This window comes from Chiloscyllium punctatum, chromosome 20 (assembly GCF_047496795.1).
Source record: "Chiloscyllium punctatum isolate Juve2018m chromosome 20, sChiPun1.3, whole genome shotgun sequence".
NCBI classification, from domain to species: domain Eukaryota; kingdom Metazoa; phylum Chordata; class Chondrichthyes; order Orectolobiformes; family Hemiscylliidae; genus Chiloscyllium; species Chiloscyllium punctatum.
Window position 1 is genome coordinate 89,758,256 of NC_092758.1, and position 12,234 is coordinate 89,770,489.

The following is a 12,234-nucleotide window of genomic DNA, read 5'->3' on the forward strand; positions in this document are numbered from 1 at the left end:
CAGCCCATTTTTCTAGTGATGACTTAATTTATCTGTTCAGTCCCATCTTCCTAACTGAAATTTTTTTTCTGTTTTCTTGTAGAACATAGGAGTTCTGCTTTCATCAGTGTTTCTTACATTGTATCTCTTTTCCTAACGAGCCCTTCCATGATATAAAAGAATCCCCTAACGACTGTTTCCATTACTTTCTTTGTGATCTTATCTAGGGGACAGGAATTTACTTGCACAGAAATAGATGTTCTCAATTTGTCTTTGCAGCCTTCTGCTTCACAGTCCTTCCCAAACACAATTTTTCAGACACAGGACAGATCTTAGCCACCTTCTGTTGGAATGAACTATAATTCATCCCTGATTTCCTTTGGGTGTGCCTGTTCTGTACAATGCAAAGTCTTGAAATCCTTCCTAAAGTAGGCTTCCGAAAACTGGACACAATATTTGAAACGTTGTGTAAAGAGTGTACTACACATCTCTATTGCTAACTTTCTCACGTTCATGCTTTTTCTAAAGTATTCGCAATATTCTTTGCATCTGAATTCCACCCGGTTTATAAGTTTAGTTTTTAAACTGTTTGTTGGAGTATTCATAGTTAGTCACAATCCCAGGAAAAGTGCATCAGGTGATATATGAAAACAAATGGGTTAACTTGTTGGTGACACAAAGTTAGGCAGCATTGTCGACAGTGTCGGTGATAGTATAAAATTACAAAGGGATATTGAAAGGTGAATGGGCTGAACTTTGGCAGATGGAATTCAATATAAGCCAATGTGAGGTTATCCATTTTGGACTGAGAAAGGATGGTATGAAGGCAAATATAGTGGATGCCCAAAGAGACTTGGGGGTTCGTCTGGGACAATACATCCATCCTAGGACTGGATAAAAAGAGACATACATAGGATTCCTGGAGGCCAGGAATCGATTTGGACCCTGTTTACCAACCTTTGGGAAGAAGAACCAGAAATGAGATCACCCACCTTAACAAACCAAGACACACAAATAGAAAGTGGGACAGAACACCAGTGCTTCACTGGAGGCTCACTGATGATGTTACCCAGCATGGTGACGAAACGTCTGAGAACAAACCTACCAGCTCAGTGAGCAAACTTACAACCTGGATTTACAAGTCTGAAATGTAGCCAGTATCATAAGCAAATAATTAATTATAGTATTGAGATATTAAAGCAATGGTTGTATAAAAATTATGTACTTGGGAGGTCCGAGAAATTGGAGGGAGAGATGAGTTAAATTGGAAACTGTGTTTGTCAGTGTGGGATTCCTGGGGGAAAGGAGAATGTTTGAAGGTTGAGTTGTGTTTTGTTAAAATGACGTTCCATGACTAAGACCAGCAAAGTAGGAATGAAAAGCTGAACGTAAAGTTGCAGGTTTGTTGAGGTTCTGCTTGTTGATAAGACAAGGAAATGCTTACACACATATAAGTTTCACAGGACATGTTTTACAGAGCCAGTGAATGTATAAAAACACTTTACTGTCCTTATTGAAATGTATTCACTGTCATGTTAGAGGAAGCATAGGAGTGGATTTGTTAAGAGTACGCTCCAATGCTCACATTGTGATAAATGACCTGATCAATTTGTGATTGAAATAAGTATTGCCTGGACATTCTTCTCCTCTTCAAAATGGTCCCCTGGAATCTTTTGCATCCATCTGAGAGAGTAAACAGAACCTGTGTTTAAAGTCTTATCCAGAAGGTGGCACCTGTGATGGTACAGTGCTCCATACTGATAGGTACCATCCAACTCAAGTGGTGGCCTTGGTTTTTGTACTTAAATCCTGGAATGTGGATCTTGAACCTGGAACCTTGTGGGTCAAGAGTAAGAATGATGCCAACAGCGTGGCTGAAATCCTAAAGTTGAAAATGTGTTGCTGGAAAAGCGCAGCAGGTCAGGCAGCATCCAAGGAGCAGGAGAATTGACGTTTCGGGCATGAGCCCTTCTTCAGGAATGAGGAAAGTGTGCCCAGCAGGCTAAGATAAAAGGTAGGGAGGAGGGACTTGGGGGAGGGGCATTGGAAATGCGATAGGTGGAAGGAGATTAAGGTGAGGGTGATAGGCCGGAGTGGGGGTGGGGGTGGGGGCGGAGAGGTCAGGAAGAAGATTGCAGGTTAGGAAGGTGGTGCTGAGTTCAAGGGTTGGGACTGACACAAGTGGGGGGAGGGGAAATGAGGAAACTGGAGAAATCTGAGTTCATCCCTTGTGGTTGGAGGGTTCCTAGGAGGAACCCTATCCTCACTTTCTCCTCGAAGATGAAATCCTAAAGTGTTCAGCAAAATAGTTGCCTAATCTGTTTGCTTTCCCCTGCTTAAACTGATCTAAATAATAGTTATACTATAGGTTAGAGACGTACCAGAATTCAGAAGTCGCACTTGAAACTTAGGATGTGATGTGATCTGACTTCTTCAACTGGAGTGAAAGGAGCACATTGATATCAATGGGAGTCATCGAAACATATCAGGCAGAAATTGAGAAATGGATTGGAAGAACGAAGCAGTACATGGATGGATTTGTGCCTGCAATAAATGTCATTGGAGAGCCTAATGCCAGTCATGTTGAGAAGGGAATGGAGAGGTCAGGTGGACTTGTGAAAACTGGGCGTATTAATGGATCATAATGATCCCGAAACAGCTGTCAAAGCCATCAAAATAATGAGCAGGTCTGAGCAGCACTGATGTGAAGGTGGGCCAGGCTTGGTGTGGAGTATTCCATACTCCTCCAAAAAGAGGGGTTTAAATAGGACCCAGAGACTTCTGATAATGATAAACGACAAGAATTGTTCAAAGTGAAAACAGTTTCAGGCAGAGGAACCTGTTAGTCAATAACAACTGGTTGGGCCTAGTGTTCCAGGAAAAGTCTTGGTGAGTATCGGAGGAGTATTGGGACTACACCCAAAGTGAAAATGTGTTTATTGGACAATGTAGCAGCAATCAGAGGAGTTGTTGAAGTGGGTAAATAGATGTTGGATAAAGAGGGTGAAAGAGCAATAAAAAAAGGATTTTGTTTTCTCAGTTTGCTCTTCTCCCACTGAACCATTAGTCTATCAAATGAGTCCTGTTCTACTTGGTGGATAACGTACTGTCCATTCTTCCTTCTTAACAACATGTGCCTTGATTTTATCGACAAGCTATCTTGACAGTAACTTACTCTGTGAAAAATCCTTGTTTGGCACACCATATTGGTGGGAACATAGCTTATGTGAAACATGAACACCAGCATAGGCCAGTTGTGCTGAAAAACCTCTTGTTTTTACATGACAAATGAGCAGTGCTCCAAAAGCTTGTGATTTCAAATAAATCTATTATAGAGCCATACAGCATGGGAATAGACCCTTTGGTCCAACTAGTCCATGCCAAGCATAATCCCAAAATAAACTAGTCCCACCTGCTTGTTATTGGTCCATATCCTCAAATTTTTCCTTCTCATGTACTTAACCACATGTCTTTTCAACATTGTAATTGTACCTACATCCACCACTTTCTCAGGAAGTTCATTCCACATGCAAATTACCTTCTATTTAAAAAAGAAAATTGCTTCCTCTTTTTTTTTTAATTTCTCCTCTCACCTTAAAATGTGTCCCCAAGTCTTGAAATCTCCCATCCTAGGCAAAAGAGAACCATTAACTCTATCTATACCTATCATTATTTTATAAGCTTCTAGCATTATCACCCTCTCAACCCTCTACGCTCCACTGAAGAAAGACCCACCCTATCCAGCCTTTCTTTATAACTCAAATCTTCTATAACTAGCAACATCCTGGCAGATCTCTTCTGAACCCTCTCCAGCTTAATAAAATTCTTGCTATAAGTGAGCGATCAGAATTGGACACAGGTAAAACCTCAACATGACATTTCAATTCCTGTACTCAAAGAACTGAGCAATGGAGGCAAGCATGCCAACCATATTAACCACTATCTACATGTGACACAAACTTCAAAGAATTATTTACCTGCACCCCAGGTCCCTCTGTTCTACAATACTACCCAAGGCCCTACCATTAATTGTGTAAGCCCTACTCTTGTTTGTTGTACCAAAATGCAGTACCTTGCATTTATCCAGATTGAACACCATCTGCCATTGGACTATAACCTGGTGTTGTGTGACTTCTTATTTTGGAAAAGCACAGCAAGTCAGGCAGCATCTGAGGAGCACAAAAAATCGACGTTTCAGGCAAAAGCCCTTCATTAGGAATGACCTGCTGTGCTTTTCAGCTGCACTCTAATTTCCAGCATCTGCAGTACCCACTTCTGCCTAGCTGACTTCTGATTTTTGTCCACCCCAGTCCAACACCAGCACTTCCACATCATAACTACGTTGGTCAAATATAACTTGCTGTTTATAAGCCTGTCTTAATGGATGGGTGTTGTTGCCCTTAAACAGGCTGTGGAAGTCTATCATTACTATCAAAAAGACAAACCAGTCCTGTTATATCCATGAAAGGTGTGCTCAGACCATTGCCAGTCTGTGACTGCTAATATATTTCAGACTACATTATTAACCAAATGAATATGAAAAGCCAACAAACCATATTAGTTAGACATTCCCTTCACAGCACTAATTATTCTTGAAGAGGGCATTGGGCATAGTCCTTTTCAACAACTTCCAATGGTCTTGTAAATGTTATTTTCTGCCTCAGTATCTCAGGAATCTGATCATATTCAATTGTTTACAAGCTTCAGACAGCTTGAAATTCAAGATGTTAACGGTATTTATACAATTTTATAATGTAGTCACATTCTTCTTGAAAGATTTCATTTCTGACTGATTTCTCCTTCAAAGGCTGTTCATCTCTTCTAGATAGTCTCCCTGTATGTGGACAATTATTGAATCTTAAAGCTAAGCAGGGACTCATTCATCAACTGGCTCAGCTTGTTGTTTTCCTCTTTCTCAATTGCCCTGTTTTTGTTTGTCTATTTATCTACTTTGGTTTTGAAAGTTACTTTTGACTGTGCTTCTAACTTTTTTTTTCAGATACATTCTAGATATCAACACTGGACAAAAATATTTTCTCATGTCTCGCCCTTATTCTTTTGCCAATCTCAAATCTCTGGTTTATGGCCTATTTGTTCATAGAAGCAATTTTGCTTTATTTACTCTCTCACTGTTCATGATTTTGAACATTATTAAATTTCCTCTTAACCTATAAGTAGAATAATTCCAGCTTCTCCAGTCTCTTCACACAAACAATTGATGTTCGTCTTTGTTCCATTCTAGTAAATCTGCATCTCACTCAGTTAATCCTTGTATGTTTTGTAAATTGTCTTTATAAATTGAGACCCTAATCCAGTTGAGGCTTAACCAGTATTACAAAGGTTTAGCATACTATCTTTGTATTTGCGCTGTGACCCCTTGTCAATAAAAGGTTTGCATGCATACACATGCAGTCCCCTTTTAAGATAGCGTCTCTGCATTAAATTTAATGAACTGTTTGACCTTGAGGTTTGTGACCATTTTCCTCATTGTTCCCATTTCTGAATTCTGCAGTCTTTAAAATTATGCCCTGAGGCAATTTTTGGAAATTTGGCATTGTTCCCAGTTTCTATATCACTATTTCAGATGATGGAAGTGAAATTGTCTGACCAAAATCAATTATTGCAACTCATTTGCTAATATTGGTAGGATCCTCATGATTTGTTTTCAGAAATTTGGTAAATTTAAAGGAGCCAAAGACTTCCTCATTTTAGATGAATGAATCTTGATTTAAAACAATGCTTTTACATCTCCTGGATCATAATATTTAATTCGTAAACTAATTTACTTTTCCATTAGGTAGTTAATTCAGTTAATTAGATAGTTAATTCAGTAACAATGTAGGTGTGTTCTTAAAGAATTTGACAAATTTGCCCTATATTATGTGAAGTTGAATTTGAGTGAAATGAGCTTTCTATTGGACTGTATGTTTTATGCTTATTCTTTTGTGATAATCCCTCAGATTAGAAATGATAGAATGTGCTTTCAAAATGAAGATTGGCAGCAGTCCAAATTCAGATGAATAATCGAAACAAGAAATGGGATTTTCATGTGGACTGATGACTCATTTTAGCAAGAAATGGAATTTCCATGTGGACTAAATTTTGTTTACTTTTCGTCAGAGACTCTTTTGTTTTACTCTAGGAAGTACACTATAGGATCAGATAAACAAGGATGTGAACATCCTTGTGCCCTAATCACGAGATTGTTTCATACTGTTATTTGATTCCAAATGTGGAGCATACTGGTGGCCTTATGCAATCAGTAGATCTGAAGATGTCATCATGGATTGAGAAGTCAAGCCACCAAGAACGTGGAGAGACATAATTCAGTAGATCTCCCCAACTGTGAATGGAACGTGCACCAGTAAAAAATGCACATTATGCAAATGGCATTGCACAAGTTTAGCCTTTGGAAAGTTGGAACTGACAGAGCAAGAGCTGATTGCTTTTAAAGTCATTTCAGGTATTCACACTCACGAGGTTCTGATGATTCCAGGATTCCTCGAAATCGGGATATTTTTCTTTACAACTTACTCCAGAGGTCCATACCAAGTGCCCAATCTCTATGAAGAATTTTCTAATGTCAGAGCTGTATTTGTCTTTCATGTAAAATATGAGATCATTCATCCTGCTCTGCCGTTCACAGCTGATCTGTTTGTGTTTCAAATTCCACCAACCCTCAATAACCTGTAATTCTTGTCAGGCAAGGGAAACCATATTTACTGACTTCCCCTCCATACGTGGCAAGGCCAAATGTTCTAAAGTCACATGGCCCTTTGAGAGAAAAAGTGCACACTCCTCATCTCTGTCTGAAAAGGGCAATCTCTGATTTTAAAACTGTAGTGCTTAGTCCTGGACTGACCAGCAAGTGAAGTTACTTTTTCAATATTCATTTTGTTCATTCATTTGTAATGAAATGATGCAACTTCTGTTATTGTCAAACGTTTATCGTGGGATTGTGCAACCAATATTCCTTGAGGTTGAAGAGGTCCACATCCTGATTCTGATATTTTGTCTTTGTGGTGACCATATTTTGCATTATGTTCTGAATACATAATACATGATGTGGAGGTGCTATTGTTGGATTGGGGTGGACAAAGTTAAAACTCGCACAAAAAACAGGTTATAGTCCAACAGGTTCATTTGGAAGTACAGGTTTTCAGAGTGCTGCTCCATTCCATGGCCTATGATCCTGCCCCACTAGCTAACTGATGAAGGAGCAGTGTTCTGAAAGCTTGTACTCACAAATAAACCTGTTGGACTATAACCTGATGTTGTGTGATTTTTATAACTGACAATTTTTTCTTCCTATCTAAGTAAGTTCTACAGAGAAGAACTATTCAGAATGATGGCTGAAGTTGAAGCAACTGAGATAAATGATGTAAGTGAATGTCACAATGCTTATAGAAAAGACTTTGGGTGGAGTAGCTCTCTCAGATGTCATATTTTGTGTACAAGCTGTCTGAGCAAGTGAGACTGAAACGGAAAAAAAAGTGAGATCCACATAAAGCAGTAACCTCAGACCTATTATTGTGTAAGTAAGGATCAGCTAAGTTTGGAAACAGAAACAGCAATTGCTGGAAATGTTCAGCAATTTCTGTTTTTGTTTCTGGTTTACAGCATCTGCAGTTCTTTCAGTTTGTATTCAGCCAAGAGTGGGGTGGTTAATCCAGAAAAAAGCAGTAAGCCTGACGATTGGGAATGTTTTAGAATTCCACAAAAGAGAAAAAGAAGTTTAATGAATAGGAGAAAGTGAGGACTGGAGATCGGAGCTGAAAATGTGTTGCTGGAAAAGCGCAGCAGGTCAGGCAGCATCCAAGGAGCAGGAGAAGGGCTTTCCTGAAGCAGGGCTCATTTCCGAAATGTCGATTCTCCTGCTCCTTGGATGCTGCCTGACCTGCTGCGCTTTTCCAGCAACACATTTTCAGCGAGTTTAATGAATAGGTAGAGAAATGAGTCTGAAAGTCAAGAACATACTGAAAGCTTGTATAAATACATAAAAGAGAAAAAGATTAATAAAGACAAGTATAAGTTCCTGACTGTCAGAAGGTGGGAAAGTTAAAATGGGGAACAAAGAAATGGTAGAAGAATTGAACATCTACTGTGGGTGTATCTCCATAAAGAGGGCACAAATAACCACTCAGAAATGTTTAAGAAGCAAAGATCCACTGCGTGGGTAGATTTAAAGGAAATGATGCTGGGAAATGAATAGTGTCAAATGGTGATCACCTGCATCCCAGAGTACTAAAGGAATTAGCCCTGGAAATATTGGGTGCATTAGTGGTCATCTTGGAAAATTCTATTTCCAAAATCTCTGGAGTACTTCCTACAGATTGGATGGTGGCAAATGTAACCCTACTATTTAAAAAGGGAGGGAGAGAAGAAACTGATGTACAGCTCAGTTAACCTAACCAACCATTGTGGGGAAAATTCTAGAGTCTATTAAAAACACATCACAACGGAACATTTGGAAAGCATTAACAGGATTGGATAAAGCCAGCATGGGTTTGTGAAAGGCAAATCATGCTCAACCAGGAAGAACTGCTGGATGTGTTTGGATTTTCAGAGGTTCCTGATAAGTTCCCTCATGAGACATTAGTGAGCAATGTTAAAGCACATGGATGGGGGTTCTGAAGAAGAATTAGGATTAGAATCAGAATCCCTGCAGAGTGGAAACAGGCCCTTCGGCCCAACAAATCCACACTGGCCCTTCGATGAGTGACCCACCCAGACCCATACCCCTACATTTACCCCTGACTAATAACCTACACTGTGGGCAATTTAGCGTGGCCAATTCACCTGACCTGGGCATCTTTTGGATTGTGAGAGGAAACCGGAGCACCTGGAGACACAGAGAGAATGTGCAAACTCCACAGAGATAGTCACCTGAGGCTGGAATCGAACTCAGGTCCCTAGTGCTGAGAGGCTGCAGCGCTAACTGCTGAGCCACTGCCTCCAGCACAGTGTCATTACCAGACTCAAAACTTTAACTCTGTCTCTCTCTCCGCAGATGCTGCCAGACCTGCTGAATTTCTCCAGCATTCTCTTTCTTTGTTTCAGATTTCCAGCATCTGCAGTATTTTGCCAGAAATTCCAACAGGGCTTGGCAGATGCAAGGAGGATGTTTTCCCTGAGTCAGAGCCAGGGGATGTACGGGGTAGACCATTCAGGACTGAAATTAGGAAAGATTTCTTCATTCAGAAGGAAGTGAACCTATGGAGGTTTTTTTAACCACAGAAGGCTGTAAAGGCCAGGTCACAATATATTCAAGAAAGAGATAGATAAATTTCTTGAATTTTGAAGGCATTGAGGGTAAGGAGAGAAAACAGCAAGATGGCGTTGAGAGAGATGGTCGACCATGATCCTATTGAATGGCAGAGCCAGGTTTGAAGGGCTGAATGGCCTGCTCACATTTCTAGTATTTATTCAAATCACAGGTATTCAAGTAATTAATGTACAAACTAACATCATGATGTTGCTCCTGTAGGAGTAATGTCAACAACTTGCATTTATATAGCAAACACCTCAAGGAGGGCAATCAAGAAAAAGATATCAGTCAAGGAGGAGAACATGATACAAAGGTATTTTTGAAGAGATGTAAAGGAAGATAGATGATAAGCCGGAGAATAGGAAAGATGGAAAGAATTCTAAACTTTTGGGCCAAGGTAGACCCTTTAATGGCAGGACAGAGAGAGGGTGGAGTGCTTAAAAAGTCAAAATTGGATAAATGCAGGGATCTCTGATGCTTGTTGGAGATTAAGGAGACAGGGAACGGCAAAGCCAATGAGGTTTCTGAATCTAAGGATAAGAGTTTTCAATTTGTGTGATGGCCTTATCAGAAGGCAATGTGAGTTAATGAATGGTGGGAGAAGATGACAGCACAGGCTAGTCTCAATGTAGCAGTGTATGGAATGTGAAGATGAGGAGACTGGCTGAGAGAGTATTGGAATTGTCTAGCCAGCAGATAACTAAGTTATCATTGAATGTTTCCCTCACGCATGAACTAAGACAGGGTCCCAAGTAGACTTAGTTTCAGTGGAGAGCTTTGGAGTGAGAAGCTGAATTCTTGAAAGCTGCAGGCTATCTGAATCAGCAGAGAGGGAACAGAGTGCGTAAACAGGGCCATTGACAATGACTTCAGTCTTTCTGGTGCAAATTAGAAGTTATTATTGCCTTTGGAGAATCATAGAGTTGTACAGCATGGATATGGATCCTTGAGTCCAACTCATCCATGCCTAACAGACACCTAAACTGACTAGCCCCATTTGCTAGCATTTGGCCCACATCCCTCTAAACCCTTCCTATTCATATACCCACCAAGATCCCTTTTTAATGTTGTATTAGATAGTGAATACTGCAGATGCTGGAGAGTCAGAGTCAATAAAGTGTGGCGCTAGAAAAGACACAGCAGGTCAGGCGGCATCTGAGGAGCAAGAGAGTCAACATTTCAGACATAACCCTTCATCAGGACTGTTGTAATATAATTGTACCAACCTCCACCACTTCCTCAGGCAGCTCATTCCATACATATACCATCCTCAATGTGTAAAAGTTGCTTCTTAGGTCCCTTTTATATCTTTCCCCTCTTATCCTAAACCTATGGCCTTATGAAGAAAGGTTGAAAAAGCTTGGACATTTCTCTCTGGAGAGGAGGAAGAGAGGTGACCTGACCGAGATATACAAGGTAATGAGAGGAATAGATAGAGACTTTTCCCCAGGGCAGGATTGACTGGTATGAGGGGTCATTATTTTAAGATATTAGGAGGAAGGTATAGAGGGGACATCAGAGGTAGGTTCTTTACGCAGAGAGTTGTGAATGCATGGAATGCAGTGTCAGCGGTGGTGGTGGAAGCAGAGTTATTGGGGACATTTAAGTGACTGCTGGACAGACACATGGAGAGCAGTGAGTTGAGGGGTACGTAGGTTGTTATTATATTTTACATTTAAACCTCAGCACATCATTGTGGGCCAAAGGGCCTGTTCTGTGCTGTACTTTTCTAAGTTCTATGTTCTAGTTTTGGACTTGCTCCTGAAGAAGGGCTTATGCCCAAAACGTCGATTCTCCTGCTCCTCGGATGCTGCTTGGCCTGCTGTGCTTTTCCAGCACCACATTTTTCAACACTTGCCTTATCCATGCCCCTCATGATTTTATAAACCTCTATAAAGTCACCCATCAGCCTCTGATGTTCCAGGAAAAACAGCCCCAGCCTGTTCAGCCTCTCCCTCTAGTTCAAACTGTCCAACCCTGGCAACATCCTTGTAAGTCTTTTCTGAACCCTTTCAAGTTTAACAACATCTTTCCTATTACAGAGAGACCAGAATTCAATGTGGTATTCCAAAAGTGGCCTAACCAATGTACTGTAACAGCTGAAACATGACTTGCCAACCCCCATACTCAATGGACTGACTAATGAAGGCAAGCATACCAAATGCCACCTTCACTACTCTATCTACCTGTGACTCCATTTTCAAGGAAGTATGAACCTACACTCCAAGGGCTCTTTGATCAGCAACACTCCCCAGAGCCTTACCATTGAGTGTATGAATCCTGACCTAGCTTCCAAAATACAGCACCTCGCGTTTAGCTAAATTACACTGCATCTCCCTGCCCATTGGTCAATCTGATCAAGGTCCAGTTGTCGGAGCAAATTACTGCAGAGACTGGAATCGGAACTGAAAACAAATGCTGGTGATTACAGTGGGTCAGACAGCATCAATGGAGAGACAGCAAGCTAACATTTTCAATTCAGATGACTCTTCATCAGTCCTGTTGTACTCTGAGATAACCTACTTCACTGTCCACTACAGGGGTTCCCACATTCTCCCTGTGTCAGTGTGGATTTCCTCGGGGTGCTCCGGTTTCCTCCCACAGTCCAGGGATATGCAGGTTAGGGTGGATTGGCCATGGGAAATGTAGGGTTCCAGAGATAAGGTGGGATGCTCTTCAGAGGGTCGGTGCAGACTCAATGGGCCGAATGATCTCTTCGTTCATTGTGTTGTTCCCTGAAAGCAAATGATGCACGGCCCAGTGCAGATCTCCCGGAGCTAATGCCCCATGTTTAACCCAGCTACCCCTCTACAGGGACCTGCTGCAGAACTGGGACGGGTGCCACCTCATGTTGCTCCATCTCAGATTGACGAATGTTGGGGGAATTACCCGGTGAATGGTTTTGGGCTGGAGCGGTTTCACTATAACAGCTCCTCCTCCTTGTGCAGCGCGTCAGGGAGCGCCGCGTTATAATTCAGCTTTGAGGC